The sequence below is a fragment of the Taudactylus pleione genome, unplaced genomic scaffold (genome assembly GCF_031769625.1).
Source record: "Taudactylus pleione unplaced genomic scaffold, aTauple2 ptg000670l, whole genome shotgun sequence".
Lineage (NCBI taxonomy): Eukaryota > Metazoa > Chordata > Amphibia > Anura > Myobatrachidae > Taudactylus > Taudactylus pleione.
The window spans coordinates 426,245-447,382 of record NW_028285072.1 but is presented as its reverse complement, the minus strand read 5'-3'; positions in this window follow the sequence as shown (position 1 = coordinate 447,382).

The following is a 21,138-nucleotide window of genomic DNA, read 5'->3' as shown; positions in this document are numbered from 1 at the left end:
GCAGGGGCTTATATCACTAAAGCAGGGGCTTATATCACTGAAGCAGGGGGCATATATCACTGAAGCTGGGGGCTTATATCACTAAAGCAGGGGCTTATATCACTAAAGCAGGGGGCTTATATCACTAAAACAGGGGGTTTATATCACTAAAGCAGGGGGCTTATATCACTGAAGCAGGGGCTTATATCACTGAAGCAGGGGCTTATATCACTAAAGCAGGGGGCTTATATCACTAAAGCAGGGGGCTTATATCACTAAAGCAGGGGGTTTATATCACTAAAGCAGGGGCTTATATCACTGAAGCAGGGGCTTATATCACTGAAGCAGGGGCTAATATCACTGAAGCAGGGGCTTATATCACTGAAGCAGGGGCTTATATCACTGAAGCAGGGGCTTATATCACTAAAGCAGGGGCTTATATCACTGATGCAGGGGCTTATATCACTGAAGCAGGGGGCATATATATCTGTGAAGCAGGGGGCTTATATCACTAAAGCAGGGGCTTATATCACTGAAGCAGGGGGCATATATCACTAAAGCATCGGCTTATATCACTAAAGCAGGGGCTTATATCACTAAAAAAGGGGCTTATATCACTAAAGCAGGGGCTTATATCACTAAAGCAGGAGCTTATATCACTAAAGCAGGGGCTTATATCACTGAAGCAGGGGCTTATATCACTGAAGCAGGGGCTTATATCACTGAAGCAGGGGGCTTATATCACTAAAGCAGGGGGCTTATATCACTGAAGCAGGTGCTTATATCACTAAAGCCGGGGCTTATATCACTAAAGCAGGGGGCTTATATCACTAAAGCAGGGGCTTATATCACTGAAGCAGGGGCTTATATCACTGAAGCAGGGGCTAATATCACTGAAGCAGGGGCTTATATCACTAAAGCAGGGGGCTTATATCACTAAAGCAGGGGCTTATATCACTAAAGCAGGGGGCATATATATCTGTGAAGCAGCGGCTTATATCACTAAAGCAGGGGCTTATATCACTAAAGCAGGGGCTTACATCACTAAAGCAGGGGCTTATATCACTGAAGCAGGGGGCATATATATCTGTGAAGCAGGGGGCTTATATCACTAAAGCAGGGGCTTATATCACTAAAGCAGGGGCTTATATCACTGAAGCAGGGGCTTATATCACTAAAGCAGGGGCTTATATCACTAAAGCAGGGGCTTATATCAATAAAGCAGGGGCTTATATCACTAAAGCAGGTGCTTATATCACTGAAGCAGGGGCTTATATCAATAAAGCAGGGGCTTATATCACTAAAGCAGGGGCTTATATCACTAAAGCAAGGGCTTATATCACTAAAGCAGGGTCTAATATCACTGAAGCAGGGGCTTATATCACTGAAGCAGGGGCTTATATCACTAAAGCAGGGGGCTTATATCACTAAAGCAGGGGCTTATATCTCTAAAGAAGGGGCTTATATCACTGAAGCAGGGGCTTATATCACTAAAGCAGGGGGCATATATATCTGTGAAGCAGGGGCTTATATCACTAAAGCAGGGGCTTATATCACTAAAGCAGGGGCTTTTATCACTGAAGCAGGGGCTTATATCACTAAACCAGGGGCTTATATCACTAAAGCAGGGTGCTTATATCACTGAAGCAGGGGCTTAGATCACTGAAGCAGGGGGCTTAGATCACTAAAGCATCGGCTTATATCACTAAAGCAGGGGCTTATATCACTAAAGAAGGGGTTTTTTATCACTAAAGCAGGGGGCTTAGATCACTAAAGCATCGGCTTATAACACTAAAGCAGGGGCTTATATCACTAAAGCAGGGGCTTATATCACTAAAGCAGGGGCTTATATCACTAAAGCAGGGGCTTATATCACTGAAGCAGGGGCTTATATCACTGAAGCAGGGGCTTATATCAATGAAGCAGGGGCTTATATCAATAAAGCAGGGGCTTATATCACTAATGCAGGGGTTTATATCACTAAAGCAGGGGCTTATATCACTAAAGCAGGGGCTTATATCTCTAAAGCAGGGGCTTATATCACTGAAGCAGGGGCTTTTATCACTAAAGCAGGGGGCATATATATCTGTGAAGCAGGGGCTTATATCACTAAAGCAGGGGCTTATATCACTAAAGCAGGGGCTTATATCACTAAAGCAGGGGCTTATATGACTAAAGCAGGGGGCTTATATCACTGAAGCAGGGGCTTAGATCACTGAAGCAGGGGGCTTAGATCACTAAAGCATCGGCTTATATCACTAAAGCAGGGGCTTATATCACTAAAGCAGGGGTTTATATCACTAAAGCAGGGGGCTTATATTACTAAAGCATCGGCGCATATCACTAAAGCAGGGGCTTATATCACTAAAGCAGGGGCTTATATCACTAAAGCAGGGGGCTTATATCACTAAAGCAGGGGGCTTATATCACTAAAGCAGGGGCTTATATCACTAAAGCAGGGGGCTTATATCACTAAAGCATCGGCTTATATCACTAAAGCAGGGGGCTTATATCACTAAAGCAGGGGCTTATATCACTGAAGCAGGGGCTTATATCACTAAAGCAGGGGCTTATATCACTAAAGCAGGGGGCATATATATCTGTGAAGCAAAGGCTTATATCACTAAAGCAGGGGGCATATATATGTGTGAAGCAGGGGCTTATATCACTAAAGCAGGGGGCATAAATATCTGTGAAGCAGGGGCTTATTTCACTAAAGCAGGGGGCTTATATCACTAAAGCAGGGGCTTATATCACTGAAGCAGGGGCTTATATCACTAAAGCAGGGGCTTATATCACTAAAGCAGGGGGCATATATATATGTGAAGCAGGGGCTTATATCACTAAAGCAGGGGGCATATATATCTGTGAAGCAGGGGCTTATATCACTAAAGCAGGGGGCTTATATCACTAAAGCAGGGGCTTATATCACTGAAGCAGGGGCTTATATCACTAAAGCAGGGGCTTATATCACTGAAGCAGGGGGCATATATCACTGAAGCTGGGGGCTTATATCACTAAAGCTGGGGGCTTATATCACTAAAGCAGGGGGTTTATATCACTAAAGCAGGGGCTTATATCACTAAAACAGGGGGTTTATATCACTAAAGCAGGGGCTTATATCACTGAAGCAGGGGCTTATATCACTGAAGCAGGGGCTTATATCACTAAAGCAGGGGGCTTATATCACTAAAGCAGGGGGCTTATATCACTAAAGCAGGGGCTTATATCACTAAAGCAGGGGGCTTATATCACTAAAGCAGGGGCTTATATCACTGAAGCAGGGGCTTATATCACTGAAGCAGGGGCTAATATCACTAAAGCAGGGGCTTATATCACTAAAGCAGGGGGCTTATATCACTAAAGCAGGGGGCTTATATCACTAAAGCAGGGGCTTATATCACAGAAGCAGGGGCTTATATCACTAAAGCAGGGGCTTATATCACTGATGCAGGGGCTTATATCACTGAAGCAGGGGGCATATATATCTGTGAAGCAGGGGGCTTATATCACTAAAGCAGGGGCTTATATCACTGAAGCAGGGGGCTTATATCACTAAAGCATCGGCTTATATCACTAAAGCAGGGGCTTATATCACTAAAAAAGGGGCTTATATCACTAAAGCAGGGGCTTATATCACTAAAGCAGGAGCTTATATCACTAAAGCAGGGGCTTATATCACTGAAGCAGGGGCTTATATCACTGAAGCAGGGGCTTATATCACTGAAGCAGGGGGCTTATATCACTAAAGCAGGGGGCTTATATCACTGAAGCAGGTGCTTATATCACTAAAGCCGGGGCTTATATCACTAAAGCAGGGGGCTTATATCACTAAAGCAGGGGCTTATATCACTGAAGCAGGGGCTTATATCACTGAAGCAGGGGCTTATATCACTGAAGCAGGGGCTAATATCACTGAAGCAGGGGCTTATATCACTAAAGCAGTGGCTTATATCACTAAAGCAGGGGGCATATATATCTGTGAAGCAGCGGCTTATATCACTAAAGCAGGGGCTTATATCACTAAAGCAGGGGCTTATATCACTAAAGCAGGGGCTTATATCACTGAAGCAGGGGGCATATATATCTGTGAAGCAGGGGGCTTATATCACTAAAGCAGGGGCTTATATCACTAAAGCAGGGGCTTATATCACTGAAGCAGGGGCTTATATCACTAAAGCAGGGGCTTATATCAATAAAGCAGGGGCTTATATCACTAAAGCAGGGGCTTATATCACTGAAGCAGGGGCTTATATCAATAAAGCAGGGGCTTATATCACTAAAGCAGGGGCTTATATCACTAAAGCAGGGGCTTATATCACTAAAGCAGGGGCTAATATCAATGAAGCAGGGGCTTATATCACTGAAGCAGGGGCTTATATCACTAAAGCAGGGGGCTTATATCACTAAAGCAGGGGCTTATATCTCTAAAGAAGGGGCTTATATCACTGAAGCAGGGGCTTATATCACTAATGCAGGGGGCATATATATCTGTGAAGCAGGGGCTTATATCACTAAAGCAGGGGCTTATATCACTAAAGCAGGGGCTTTTATCACTAAAGCAGGGGCTTATATCACTAAAGCAGGGGCTTATATCACTAAAGCAGGGGGCTTATATCACTGAAGCAGTGGCTTAGATCACTGAAGCAGGGGGCTTAGATCACTAAAGCATCGGCTTATATCACTAAAGCAGGGGCTTATATCACTAAAGCAGGGGTTTTTTATCACTAAAGCAGGGGGCTTATATTACTAAAGCATCGGCTTATATCACTAAAGCAGGGGCTTATATCACTAAAGCAGGGGCTTATATCACTAAAGCAGGGGGCTTATATCACTAAAGCATCGGCTTATATCACTAAAGCAGGGGCTTATATCACTAAAGCAGGGGCTTATATCACTAAAGAAGGGAGCTTATATCACTAAAGCATCGGCTTATATCACTAAAGCAGGGGGCTTATATCACTAAAGCAGGGGCTTATATCACTAAAGCAGGGGCTTATATCACTAAAGCAGGGGGCATATATATCTGTGAAGCAGGGGCTTATATCACTAAAGCAGGGGGCATATATATCTGTGAAGCAGGGGCTTATATCACTAAAGCAGGGGGCATATATATCTGTGAAGCAGGGGCTTATATCACTAAAGCAGGGGCTTATATCACTAAAGCAGGGGCTTATATCACTGAAGCAGGGGCTTATATCACTAAAGCAGGGGCTTAGATCACTAAAGCAGGGGGCTTAGATCACTGAAGCAGGGGCTTAGATCACTGAAGCAGGGGGCTTAGATCACTAAAGCATCGGCTTAGATCACTAAAGCAGGGGCTTATATCACTAAAGCAGGGGTCTATATCACTAAAGCAGGGGGCTTATATTACTAAAGCATCGGCTTAAATCACTAAAGCAGGGGCTTATATCACTAAAGCAGGGGCTTATATCACTAAAGCAGGGGGCTTATATCACTAAAGCATCGGCTTATATCACTAAAGCAGGGGCTTATATCACTAAAGCAGGGGCTTATATCACTAAAGCATCGGCTTATATCACTAAAGCAGGGGGCTTATATCACTAAAGCAGGGGCTTATATCACTGAAGCAGGGGCTTATATCACTAAAGCAGGGGGCATATATATCTGTGAAGCAGGGGCTTATATCACTAAAGCAGGGGGCATATATATCTGTGAAGCAGGGGCTTATATCACTAAAGCTGGGGCTTATATCACTAAAGCAGGGGCTTATATCACTGAAGCAGGGGCTTATATCACTAAAGCAGGGGCTTATATCACTAAAGCAGGGGGCTTAGATCACTGAAGCAGGGGCTTAGATCACTGAAGCAGGGGGCTTAGATCACTAAAGCATCGGCTTAGATCACTAAAGCAGGGGCTTAGATCACTAAAGCAGGGGTTTATATCACTAAAGCAGGGGGCTTAAATTACTAAAGCATCGGCTTAAATCACTAAAGCAGGGGCTTATATCACTAAAGCAGGGGCTTATATCACTAAAGCAGGGGGCTTATATCACTAAAGCATCGGCTTATATCACTAAAGCAGGGGCTTATATCACTAAAGCAGGGGGCTTATATCACTAAAGCATCGGCTTATATCACTAAAGCAGGGGGCTTATATCACTAAAGCAGTGGCTTATATCACTGAAGCAGGGGCTTATATCACTAAAGCAGGGGCTTATATCACTAAAGCAGGGGGCATATATATCTGTGAAGCAGGGGCTTATATCAATAAAGCAGGGGGCATATATATCTGTGAAGCAGGGGCTTATATCACTAAAGCAGGGGGCATAAATATCTGTGAAGCAGGGGCTTATATCACTAAAGCAGGGGGCTTATATCACTAAAGCAGGGGCTTATATCACTGAAGCAGGGGCTTATATCACTAAAGCAGGGGCTTATATCACTAAAGCAATTGGCATATATATCTGTGAAGCAGGGGCTTATATCACTAAAGCAGGGGGCATATATATCTGTGAAGCAGGGGCTTATATCACTAAAGCAGGGGCTTATATCACTAAAGCAGGGGGTTTATATCACTAAAGCAGGGGGCTTATATCACTGAAGCAGGGGGCTTATATCACTAAAGCAGGGGTTTATATCACTAAAGCAGGGGGCTTATATCACTGAAGCAGGGGCTTATATCACTGAAGCAGGGGCTTATATCACTGAAGCAGGGAGCTTATATCACTAAAGCAGGGGGCTTATATCACTAAAGCAGGGGGCTTATATCACTGAAGCAGGGGCTTATATCACTAAAGCAGGGGGCTTATATCACTAAAGCAGGGGGCTTATATCACTAAAGCAGGGGCTTATATCACTAAAGCAGGGGATTATATCACTGAAGCAGGGGCTTATATCACTGAAGCATCGGCTTATATCACTAAAGCAGGGGGCTTATATCACTAAAGCAGGGGCTTATATCACTAAAGCAGGGGGCTTATATCACTAAAGCAGGGGGCTTATATCACTAAAGCAGGGGGCTTATATCACTAAAGCAGGGGGCTTATAGCACTAAAGTAGGGGGCTTATAGCACTAAAGCATAGGCTTATAGCACTGAAGCATCGGCTTATACCACTATAGCAGGGGGCTTATATCACTAAAGCAGGGGCTTATATCACTAAAGCAGGGGGCTTATATCACTAAAGCAGGGGGCTTATATCACTTAAGCATCGGCTTATATCACTAAAGCAGGGGCTTATATCACTGAAGCAGGGGCTTATATCACTGAAGCAGGGGGCTTATATCACTGAAGCAGGGGCTTCTATCACTGAAGCAGGGGCTTCTATCACTGAAGCAGGGGGCTTCTATCACTGAAGCAGGGGCTTCTATCACTGAAGCAGGGGGCTTCTATCACAGAAGCAGGGGCTTATATCACTGAAGCAGGGGGCTTATATCACTGAAGCAGGGGGCTTATATCACTGAAGCAGGGGGCTTATATCACTGAAGCAGGGGCTTATATCACTGAAGCAGGGGGCTTATATCACTGAATCAGGGGGCTTATATCACTGAAGCAGGGGCTTATATCACTAAAGCAGGGGCTTATATCACTGAAGCAGCGGGCTTATATCACTGAAGCAGGGGCATATATCACTGAAGCAGGGGCTTATATCACTGAAGCAGGGGGCTTATATCACTGAAGCAGGGGGCTAATATCTCTAAAGCAGGGAGCTAATATCTCTGAAGCAGGGGGCTAATATCACTGAAGCAGGGGCTTATATCACTAAAGCAGTGGGCTTATATCACTGAAGCAGGGGCTTATATCACTAAAGCAGGGGCTTATATCACTGAAGCAGGGGGCTTATATCACTGAAGCAGGGGCTAATATCACTGAAGCAGGGGGCTTATATCACTAAGGCAGGGGCTTATATCACTAAAGCAGGGGGCTTATATCACTGAAGCAGGGGCTTATATCACTGAAGCAGGGGGCTTATATCACTAAGGCAGGGGCTTATATCACTAAAGCAGGGGGCTTATATCACTGAAGCAGGGGGCTTATATCACTAAAGCAGGGGCTTATATCACTAAAGCAGGGGCTTATATCACTAAAGCAGGGGCTTATATCACTAAAGCAGGGGCTAATATCACTAAAGCAGGGGCTTATATCACTAAAGCATCGGCTTATATCACTAAAGCAGGGGGCATATATATCTGTGAAGCAAGGGCTTATATCACTAAAGCAGGGGGCTTATATCACTAAAGCAGGGGGCTTATATCACTAAAGCAGGGGGCTTATAGCACTAAAGTAGGGGGCTTATAGCACTAAAGCAGGGGGCTTATAGCACTGAAGCATCGGCTTATACCACTATAGCAGGGGGCTTATATCACTAAAGCAGGGGCTTATATCACTAAAGCAGGGGGCTTATATCACTAAAGCAGGGGGCTTATATCACTTAAGCATCGGCTTATATCACTAAAGCAGGGGCTTATATCACTGAAGCAGGGGCTTATATCACTGAAGCAGGGGGCTTATATCACTGAAGCAGGGGCTTCTATCACTGAAGCAGGGGCTTCTATCACTGAAGCAGGGGGCTTCTATCACTGAAGCAGGGGCTTCTATCAATGAAGCAGGGGGCTTCTATCACAGAAGCAGGGGCTTATATCACTGAAGCAGGGGGCTTATATCACTGAAGCAGGGGGCTTATATCACTGAAGCAGGGGGCTTATATCACTGAAGCAGGGGCTTATATCACTGAAGCAGGGGGCTTATATCACTGAAGCAGGGGGCTTATATCACTGAAGCAGGGGCTCATATCACTAAAGCAGGGGCTTATATCACTGAAGCAGCGGGCTTATATCACTGAAGCAGGGGCATATATCACTGAAGCAGGGGCTTATATCACTGAAGCAGGGGGCTTATATCACTAAAGCAGGGGGCTAATATCTCTAAAGCAGGGGGCTAATATCTCTGAAGCAGGGTGCTAATATCACTGAAGCAGGGGCTTATATCACTAAAGCAGTGGGCTTATATCACTGAAGCAGGGGCTTATATCACTAAAGCAGGGGCTTATATCACTGAAGCAGGGGGCTTATATCACTGAAGCAGGGGCTAATATCACTGAAGCAGGGGGCTTATATCACTAAGGCAGGGGCTTATATCACTAAAGCAGGGGGCTTATATCACTGAAGCAGGGGCTTATATCACTGAAGCAGGGGGCTTATATCACTAAGGCAGGGGCTTATATCACTAAAGCAGGGGGCTTATATCACTGAAGCAGGGGGCTTATATCACTGAAGCAGGGGGCTTATATCACTAAAGCAGGGGCTTATATCACTAAAGCAGGGGCTAATATCACTAAAGCAGGGGGTTATATCACTAAAGCATCGGCTTATATCACTAAAGCAGGGGCTTATATCACTAAAGCAGGGGCTTATATCACTAAAGCATCGGCTTATATCACTGAAGCAGGGGCTTATATCACTGAAGCAGGGGCTTATATCACTAAAGCAGGGGCTTATATCACTAAAGCAGGGGCTTATATCACTAAAGCAGGGGCTTATATCACTGAAGCAGGGGGCTTATATCACTGAAGCAGGGGCTTATATCACTAAAGCATCGGCTTATATCACTGAAGCAGGGGCTTATATCACTAAAACATCGGCTAATATCACTAAAGCAGGGGCTTATATCACTAAAACAGGGGGCTTATATCACTGAAGCAGGGGCTTATATCACTGAAGCAGGGGCTTATATCACTAAAGCATGGGGCTTATATCACTGAAGCAGGGGCTTATATCACTAAAGCAGGGGCTTATATCACTAAAGCAGGGGGCTAATATCACTAAAGCAGGGGGCTTATATCACTAAAGCAGGGGCTTATATCACTAAAGCATGGGCTTATATCACTAAAGCAGGGGCTTATATCACTAAAGCCTCGGCTTATATCACTAAAGCAGGGGCTTATATCACTAAAGCAGGGGCTTATATCACTGAAGCAGGGGCTTATATCACTAAAGCAGGGGGCTTATATCACTAAAGCAGGGGCTTATATCACTAAAGCAGGGGGCTTATATCACTAAAGCAGGGGCTTATATCACTAAAGCAGGGGGCTTATATCACTGAAGCAGGGGGCTTATATCACTAAAGCAGGGGCTTATATCACTAAAGCAGGGGGCTTATATCACTAAAGCAGGGGCTTATATCTCTAAAGCAGGGGCTTATATCACTAAAGCAGGGGCTTATATCGCAGAAGCAGGGGTTTATATCGCAGAAGCAGGGGTTTATATCGCAGAAGCAGGGGGTTTATATCACTAAAGCAGGGGGCTTATATCACAAAAGCAGAGGTTTATATCACTAAAGCAGGGGGCTTATATCACTGAAGCAGGTGGTTTATATCACTGAAGCAGGGGGCTAATATCACTGAAGCAGGGGCTTATATCACTGAAGCAGGGGCTTATATCACTAAAGCAGGGGCTTATATCACTAAAGCAGGGGCTTATATCACTGAAGCAGGGGCTTATATCACTAAAGCAGGGGGCTTATATCACTGATGCAGGGGCTTATATCACTAAAGCAGGGGTTTATATCACTAAAGCAGGGGTTTATATCACTAAAGCAGGGGGCTTATATCACTAAAGCAGGGGCTTTATATCACTAAAGCAGGGGCTTATATCACTAAAGCAGGGGTTTATATCACTAAAGCAGGGGCTTATATCACTAAAGCAGGGGGCTTATATCACTAAAGCAGGGGCTTATATCACTAAAGCAGGGGGCTTATATCACTAAAGCAGGGGGCTTATATCACTAAAGCAGGGGCTTATATCACTAAAGCAGGGGCTTATATCACTAAAGCAGGGGGCTTATATCACTAAAGCAGGGGCTTATATCACTAAAGCAGGGGCTTATATCACTAAAGCAGGGGGCTTATATCACTAAAGCAGGGGCTTATATCACTAAAGCAGGGGCTTATATCACTAAAGCATCGGCTTATATCACTAAAGCAGGGTCTTATATCACTAAAGCAGTGGTTTATATCACTAAAGCTGGGGCTTATATCACTAAAGCTGGGGGCTTATATCACTAAAGCAGGGGCTTATATCACTGAAGCAGGGGGCTTATATCACTGAAGCAGGGGCTTATATCACTAAAGCATCGGCTTATATAACTGAAGCAGGGGCTTATATCACTAAAACATCGGCTAATATCACTAAAGCAGGGGCTTATATCACTAAAACAGGGGGCTTATATCACTGAAGCAGGGGCTTATATCACTAAAGCAGGGGCTTATATCACTAAAGCAGGGGGCTTATATCACTGAAGCAGGGGCTTATATCACTAAAGCAGGGGGCTTATATCACTAAAGCAGGGGCTTATATCACTAAAGCAGGGGGCTAATATCACTAAAGCAGGGGGCTTATATCACTAAAGCAGGGGCTTATATCACTAAAGCGTGGGCTTATATCACTAAAGCAGGGGCTTATATCACTAAAGCATCGGCTTATATCACTAAAGCAGGGGCTTATATCACTAAAGCAGGGGCTTATATCACTAAAGCAGGGGGCTTATATCACTGAAGCAGGGGGCTTATATCACTAAAGCAGGGGCTTATATCACTAAAGCAGGGGGCTTATATCACTAAAGCAGGGGGCTTATATCACTAAAGCAGGGGCTTATATCACTGAAGCAGGGGCTTATATCACTAAAGCAGGGGCTTATATCACTAAAGCAGTGGTTTATATCGCAGAAGCAGGGGTTTATATCGCAGAAGCAGGGGTTTATATCGCAGAAGCAGGGGTTTATATCACTAAAGCAGGGGCTTATATCTCAAAAGCAGGGGTTTACATCACTAAAGCAGGGGGCTTATATCACTGAAGCAGGGGGTTTATATCACTAAAGCAGGGGGCTAATATCACTGAAGCAGGGGCTTATATCACTAAAGCAGGGTCTTATATCACTAAAGCAGGGGCTTATATCACTAAAGCAGGGGCTTATATCACTGAAGCAGGGGGCTTATATCACTAAAGCAGGGGGCTTATATCACTAAAGCAGGGACTTATATTGCAGAAGCAGGGGGCAGCCCCATGATGATGCAAAATGCATCACCTTCACCATTGTACTCTCCTCTTGGACCACTGCTCTGGAATCCCCCGGAAACGTACACTTACCTCCTGAGTCTGATTAGTATTCAGAGCCGATGGTTCTAGTGACCCATTAACAGCACAGGGACCATTCTGGGGACCTCTCTACAGCACAGAGAGCATCATAATATACAATACTCCAGAGGGGAAACCTTCTAGGGGAGTTATGTAGATTGCGGGTGAATTAATATCACACTCAGATTCCACACCCGGTAGGATGATGCCGCTGAATTCCCTGTGCCGGCTGCGCTGCATAATCATACTTCCTAAGATTAGGGACTCACAGCCGTCTGTAATTTGGAAACTGTCGGAGGTAGAGATGGGCACCGATAGCCGATATTTCAAATTGATATAGAGAATTCAGGCGATACTGGACGCTCAATATATCATGCGGATCAATTCTGCTGCTGAGATATATCTATCCCATCCCAGCTTTATCCTGCATTCATTATAGAGCATCTTGGTGTTTTCTGATTGGGTCTCTCAGTGGGTCGGGTATGGGATCCCGGCACTGCAGATCCCGGCACTCAGGATCCCGGCACTCAGGATCCCGGCGGTCAGACTCCTGATGCCAGCGTCCCAAATGGGTTAGGAAACCGACACCTGCAGGTAAGTATCCTAACCTTCCTCCCTCTAGTGCCTAACCCTAACCCTATTATGTACCGTCTTGATTTCAGCAGTCGGCATGCTGGCGCCGGGATTCTGACTGGTGTCTGGATTCCGATCTCGGCATTCTGAGTGCTGGCATCCCGACCACCAGGATATGAACCACGTCTCAGAGCAGCAGCCCTGCGTCCCGGAAGTGCCAACACACATGCACAGCATCTAATATCCACATTTAGGACTATTGATATTGTTCCCGAACTAAGGGCCTGATTCAGAGCTGAACGCTATTTGCGGACGGTCATTCTGAAAAAGGGGCCGGATATTTTAATTAAGTGCTCGCTCTTTGCGGTCTGTTGACGCCTCTATGTCTGAACAAGCGAACAAAACATGCGCTCGATATTTTGAAAAAAACGCCCCCTGGCTGCTCGCATCATACGTCATCTCCACTATTTATTAGATTAATCGAGTACATCGAAAGGCGTATGAACTGCTAGCTATTCTTGTGGTAGCATTTTCCTACCGCAATCATGCGAGCAGTTCAGGCTAAAAGACAACCAAGTGACGTGGTCAATGACGCTGCTTTGTTAATTAATCACACCCTTAAAACGCCCGCTTTGACCGTTTGGCACGCCTGCGTTCGGATCTCCACTCCCCGTTTTCAAGCACCTTCCCCTGTTACCACCCACAAACGCCTCATCCTGTCACTCAAATTAGCATGCATTCGCTATATTGCGAGCACACGATTTCTGACCGCATTGACTGGTTCGCGCATGCGTACTAAAACCCATACGCATGCGCAGATGTGCGAACATCGCTCGGAACGAACGAGTGGCTGCTTACGAGCGGCTCTGTATCAGGCCCTAAATGCCTCACTACACTACAAGGGGTATAGGCCCTCATTCAGAGCCACTCGCTAGCGGCAGTACGCTCGTTCCGAGCGATGTTCGCACATCTGCGCATGCGTACGGTTTTTAGTACGCATGCGCGAACCAGTCAGTGCGGCCGAAAATCGTTGGTACGCAATATAGCGAGGGCCTGCTATTTTGAGTGACAGAATGAGGCGTATGTGGGTGGTAACAGGGGAAGGTGCTTGAAAACGGGGAGTGGAGATCCGAACGCAGGCGTGCTTAAAGGTCAAAACGGGCGTTTTAAGGGAGTGCATATTTAATACAGCAGCGTCATTGACCACGTCACTTGTTTTTTTTTAACTCAGAACTGCTCGCAAAATAGCGGTTGAAAACACCAACCACAAGAATAGCGAGCAGTTCATACGCTGTACGATGTACTCGATTAATCTAATAAATAGCGGACATGACGTATGGTGCGTGCAGCGTATGTTTTGCTCGCTCGTTCAGACTTAGAGGTGGGAACAGACTGCAATTTGCGAACGGATCATTTGAATAGCCACCCCTTGTTTTTGAACGAACGACCACAAATAGCGAACGGCTCTGAATCAGGCCCATAGTTATTAGACAGCGCTGGGGAAAATCCAACAAAAATGAACGTGCTGGTAAAACGTAAGAATCCCCTTAATGTATCACAGAGGTTCCCTGCGGTTCCCCTAGTTCTGATAATAATAGCAGCCCCCATAGGTTTCTATGGAGGCTGCTCAGAGGCGGATTTAGACTTCATGGGTCCCTAAGCAAGAAATTATTTTGGGGCCCCAGTCCCTCAACTGCATGCAATTTTATACACAAACACTGCCACCATAGCCGCGCACACACACACTGCCCCATAGTCGCACACACTGCCCCATAGTCGCACACACACTGCCCCATAGTCGCACATACACTGTCCCATAGTCCACATATACACACTTCTCCATAGCTGCACACACACTGTCCCATAGTCCACATATACACACTTCCCCATAGCCGCACACACACTGTCCCATAGTCCACATATACACACTTCTCCATAGCTGCACACACACTGTCCCATAGTCCACATATACACACTTCTCCATAGCTGCACACACACTGTGCCATAGTTGCACATATACACACTTCCCCATAGACACACACACACGGCCCCCATAGCCGTACCCACACACGGTCCCCATAGCCATATACATACACGCACCGCCCCCTACAGTAGCTGCACGCACACATACTGCCTTACTGACACAGACACCCCTAACTGACAAATAACACTTATTGACAAATACACACTGACACAAACACTTACTGACACACACACTAATTGACACAGATACCACATACTGAAAGATACCCCTGTGCCACTGACTGGTACATTAAGATACGTACTTACTAACAGACACCCCTTACTGACACAGATACCCTTTACAGACACAAACACACTTACAGACAGAAGAGCAAATTACCGGGTCATACATTTGTACCCGGTAATTTGCTGATCAACACAGGTATTTCTTCTGTCTGAAAGGGTCAACACGGGTCGAAATTCCCGGGTCTCTGACCTTGGTAAATTCCTGGGTCGAGGTCCCGAGAATTTCGACCCAGGTTGACCCTTTCAGGCAGAAAAACGACCAGTGTTAATCAGCAAATTACCAGGTAGAAATGTTTGACCTGGTAATTTTTCTGTCTGAAAGGGGTATTACTGATACGCACTTACTGACAATGACACCACCTACTGACACACACACTTACTGACACTGACTGACACAGACATATTCATTTATTATACATTTACATGGCACAAGAAGACACAGGGCTCGATCCAATTAGGTGCGATGGGTGCGGGCTGCGTAGGGTGCGGCCCGGCACATCGCCTCCCTACGCAGCCCGTCTCGTCACTGAAATCGCCTGACTTTCAGGCGTTCCCGGGCAGCTGTCAAGAACGGCCACTGTCGCGATGACTTGCACACTATTTGGATCGAGCCCACAGTCTTCATATACTTGCAGCAAACCCCCCACCCGCAGAACCCACTCCCCTCCTCCACATCCCCCATAGACTATAGCAGGAGCAGGTGGGTGATAAAAACATAAAACACCCCCTCTTCCCTGCGAAAAAAATTTCAGTAGACAGTCTGAGCCTGGTAATACTATACAATGTATAATCATATATTGGCACAAGTGTCAAATGGCTAATAAATCTGCCCCTATGTCACTGTCACTATCAGAAAAAAAATGCAGACACTTCCCATCTCTCCAGATCCCTGCAGATAACCCCCTGCCCACCTTCCCCTTTTTATGGAGGCACCATGTAGCACTATAACTAACCTCAGCTCTTCACTCTTCTGCTCCTCAGTATCTCCTATCGGTGTCCCTGGCCTGTTATATGGGTAGCGCTGCGGCGATGCCGATGTTTAGAGGTGCGGGTAGCCCTGCATCTCATTATTGCAATTACTCCGGTCCTCACTGCTGGGGCTGGGCTTGTGCAATGGTGCACTGACAAGGCAGAAGAGTGGGGCGGGACCATGTGACGTTAGGACATCGCGCGGTGCTCCCCTGGGACATGTTTTGCAGAGGCACAGTTCGGAGCCTCTGTAAGCCATTACAAGAGAAGCCCGCATTTGTGGTAGGGACAAATTTCAGGCCCCAGATACGGGCCCCTTCGGGTCCGCCGGGCCCTAGGTGGATGCCTAGTTTGTATAGCGGTAATTCCGCCTCTGGGGCTGCTATATTGTGAGATTTGCCAAGCTCCAGAACATGAAGCATTCTAGACAGTGGCGTAACTAGAGCAGGTCCGCCGACCACGGTACAGGCCCGTCCTTGTTAGCCAGTGTAGTGCCGGCCACAGTGTGTGCGGTCAGCACTGCACATTTACTCAGGATCGGCGCTAGGCTTCCCTGCACCCATCGCTGTCCTGTGCTACACAGCCGAGCCCCTTCCGTCCCCCTGAGCGCTTACCCAATAGGGCCAGGCAGAGGCTGGGAGGCGGGCTCGGGCTAGTGCACTTACACACACATCGCTGCCAGCGCGGCAGTGATGTGTGTGTTAATCAGCAGCCAATGAGAGTCAGACAGAATCTAATTGGCTGCTGTTGCTGCGCCCACTGCAAGAGCCGGGCTGGAGCTCACTCATGAGCTCCGCCTTCCAGCTCCTGCAGTGGGTAATAAGAGAGACGTCATGATGTCTCTCCCATAATACAGAGGGCCCGATTCAGAGCCGGACGCTCTGACAGAGTGCTCGCTCTGAATCAGGGCCATTCTTCTTGTTTTTTAGAGCGGCCTTCTGGCCGCTCACATAGCTGTGGGTGACCACCCACAGCTATAGCGAGCGGCTAGGAAGATGGTCGCAATGGTCAAGACCATCGCGACCATCGGGCTTGCAACGAGACCCTTGTGGTAGGGTCTCGTTGCCGCAAGCCCCAGAGAGATTTCGGCTCTAACAGAGCCGGAATCTCTCCCACTGACATCTCTCATAATGTCAGTGGGGCCGCCCCCAAATGGAGGCGTTCACATGGGAACACCTCCGTTTGGGCAGCCACTCCCCCGACCGGCCCACCAAAGGGGCCAAACATCGACAGCACGCCCCCTTTGGTACGAGACCCAGAGCGACGGTTTGCCTGTCGCTAACCATGTCTCGCACTGGGCCACCATCGACCCACTTGCGAGTGCATAGCGCTCGCGAGCGGGTCTGAATCAGGCCTGGAGTGCGCCAGCCTGGGAGGAATGACGTGCGGACTATGGCGGGAGCAGTGGCCGAAGCCGGAGCATGGATTCAGGTAAGTGTATTTTTTTTCTTTTATTTACTTCTGTGTACTTTTTGGTGGGACTACTGCTGGGGGCACTACTGGGGGGGACTATTACTGAGGGCACTACAGGGGGGACCTCTACTCGGGGCACCACTTGGGTGGACCTCTACTGGGAGCACTACTGGGGGGGGCACTACTGGGGGCACTGAATCAGGGGACCACTACTGGGGGCACTGCATGGGGGGGCTACTACTGGGGGCACTATATAAAGGGCATTGCATAGGGGGGGTCTACTACTGGGGGCACTATATAAGGGGCTCACTACTGGGGGCACAAGGGACACTGCACTGGGGGGACCACTACTGGGAGCACTGTATAAGGGGTCCTGGATAGGGGGGATCACTTCTGTGGGCCTGCATAAGGGGGACCACTACTGAGGGAACTGCATAGGGGGAACCACTACTGGGAGCACTGTATAAGGGGCACTGTATAGGGGGGATCACTACTGGGGGCCTGCTTAAGGGGAACCACTACTGGGAGCACTGTATAAGGGGCACTGGATAGGGGGGATCACTACTGGGGGCACTGTATAAGGGGGAGCTGTATAAGGGGCACTGCAGTAAGGTGCATATGGAATGGAAAGGAATGTTCAGCGGTAAGAAAGGGGTGTGTGTCATGTTGACACGCCCCATTTTTAAGTGACCACGCTCATTTTTTGGCACGCGCACATGGGGGGGGGCTCCATTTTTAAATTTGCCCTGGGCTCCAAATACCCTAGTTACGCCACTGATTCTAGAGCTTGGCCCCGTTACCTAGAGCCATCTTAGCCTATGGGCTATACATATTGCATCATTTATCCAAAGATGGATCCTCCAGATCCATCCACGATAATAGCTGATTAGAGAAACTGACCAGCGTGCTGGGGGCCTGATTCAGAGACGGGTGCTAATGCGATTGAAGCTGCGATTTCGCACTGAACGCATCTGCGATAATATGCTAATTGTTCCAAAGCTTACCAGAGCATAGGGACGCCCACCGCTGCCTTCTCATATACATACGACGTTGCTCACCTGTGTAAATATCGGTAACATCGACGCACATCGAGCAGCCATCTTGTCCTTGCACCAGGTCTGACCAGCCGCAAACACTGCAGCTCTTCTGACACGCAGAGCGCTCTCATGCAGCGTATGTAATCGCAATGGCTAATTTATGCACGCCCATGTAACGGCATTTAAACGGTCAGACACACCTGAGTTTTTGCTGACCACCACCCCTTTACTGCCCTAAAACGCAGACTACCTGTCACTCACTTTGCGAATGGGTTCTCTGTGCGTGTGGAATCACAAGAGAATCACTCAATCTGCGTAAAATTGGCCATTGCGTCCGTCGGTAAGTGCGCAGCAGGTGGGCATATGGAGGTCACACAGCAGATTGGCTGAACCAGGGAGTCAGTTTATTAACCAAGTAATGGGCTCTTAGATATGGTAATCTCCTATCGGCCATCCCTATCCAGACGTTTGGTCGCTGTTCTCTGGGCCTCAGATAATATGGTAGGTCATTTGTTTGCACAATGTAGACTATATTGGGGGAGAATTTAGTAGGCAGGTATGTGTGAGGTAAATAATTCTCACCCATGTAATGCGACCAATCCAGTATATCCTGTTCCACAAGTCTGGGACTACTACAATTGCATCAATGGGTTGTTATGGGGGGGGGGCTCCATTTTTAAATTTATACACGGTTTCTGTCTAATTCTGTGAATGCCGGTCCCTGATTTTACAGGACTGGCACTGAAAGTAAAGCTTCAAGATGTTTTTTTGGAAAGTGGCTGTTTAAAGAAATCTAAAATATTGATTTTATGTCTGTGAATTTTAGCAGTTCAAAGGAGACCCCTGGCTTGTACTGAGGGCCTGATTCAGACCCGCTCGCAAGCGATGTGTGCTCGCAAGTGGGTCGATGGTTGTGCAAGTGATGTCAGTAGTGAGCTTCTGGCTCTATTTGAGCCGGAAGCTCACTGGGGCTTGCGGCAGGTGAGACCCTACCACAAGGGTCTCGTCGCAAGCCCGATGGTCGTGATGGTCGAGTGAAAAGTGATAAGGTACCAGCCAATCAGCTCACAGGCTGTGTTTGAAAACTGACAGTTGGGAGCTGATTGGCTGGTACCTAATCACTTTTCACTCTGTCTCCTAACACTGCTTAGTAACTAGACCCCTAAATCTCTTTGCGTGCAATTTCGGTCGCCATTGGGACACATGCACAGCGCGACTGGAATGCTCGTGTAGACTTGAATTATTGGTTGCTTGCGTTTGTCATCGCCACTATGTGCGCCACTGGATCTGGCCCTTAGTGGGGGGATTCACATAGGATGAATAGGACTAGCTGTAATGTCAGGGTGCAGCCTGGACATGAACCGAGCACAAAAACAGCACTAATGCTGGCCATACACGGTGCGATGCACCGCGTAGTGCGACTGCCGATTCGTCAGCAGACGGATCGTGCTATCACTGCCGGCATTCGTGCGGTCCCCGCAGACCACACGATATGCCGGCTCCCCCCTCCACCATTTGAATGGGAGCGTACATCGCATCCCAGTTCAGATGGTTTTGCAGGAAGACCTGGGGATGCGATGTATGACCCCGAGGGAGCGCGCAGCACAATACATGGCACGATATAGCACCTATATCGTACCGATCCATCGGATTGGCACGTATATCGTGCCATGTATGGCCACCTTAAGGCTCCCTGTATTGCCAACAGCAGGGTTGCCAACTTTTAGCTCCCTCCTTCCGGGAGGGAGCTGTCGGGCTTCATCAGCGGGGGGCGTGGCCAGGTAAGTGATGCAAAAATGGGGGCGGGGCATGGGCGAGACAGCGCAATCGCATCATAGCGGCTCCCTCTTCACAATGCCGAGAATAATGGCATTGTGAAGCAGGAGGCGAGGCCACAATGACGCAATTCAGCGCAAATCGCATCACCGGCCCCTCCAATGCTGGGGTTTATATGGTGATTGCGGGGGGGGGGGGCCAGGTGGGCTGCCGGGCACCGGGAGGCTTACCTGCCTTTCCGGTGGGCCGGAAGTGGCACCCAATTTTCGGGAGGCTCCCGGCCGAATCGGGAGGGTAGGCAAGTATGGCCAACAGACATATTTCAAGGTGTTCGGATAACCTGAGCACCTGCTACACTGTATGGTACATGATGCCACGGGTGCATCTATAGAGGGTGAAGGGAGTATTTCGTAGGGATATGCGCCGATCCCCATGTTTTGGTTTTGGATCTGTGGGCCTGATTCAGAGCCGGACGCTCTGACAAGAGCGCTCGCTCTGAATCAGGGCCGTCCTACCTATTATTGGAGCGGCCTCCTGGCTGCTCACATAGCTGTTGGTGACCACCCACCGCTTATGCGAGCGGCCAAAAAGATGGTCGCGATGGTCAAGACCATCGCGACTATCGGGCTTGCGACAAGACCCTACCGCAAGGCCGGAGTGCTTTTGGCTCTATCAGAGCCAAAAGCACTTCCACTGACATCACTAGTGGGGCCCATGGGAACGCCTCTGTTTGGGCAGCAACGCCCCCGGCACGCCCACCAATGGGGGCGTGCTGTCACTCACCATCGACACCACTCCCCCTTTGGTGCGAGACCCATAGCGATGGCTTGGCCGTCGCTATTCGTGCGCATGCACACTAGGGCAACATCGACCCGCTTGCGAGCGCTCAGCACTCGCGAGCGGGTCTGAATCAGGCCCTGTATCTCTTTCAAGGTTTGGGATCTGGATTTGGGTTTGCAAACCACTTCAGGTGTTTTGGTTTTGGATCTGGGTTTTGCAAATAAAAAATAGATAAAAAGTTTTAAAAACA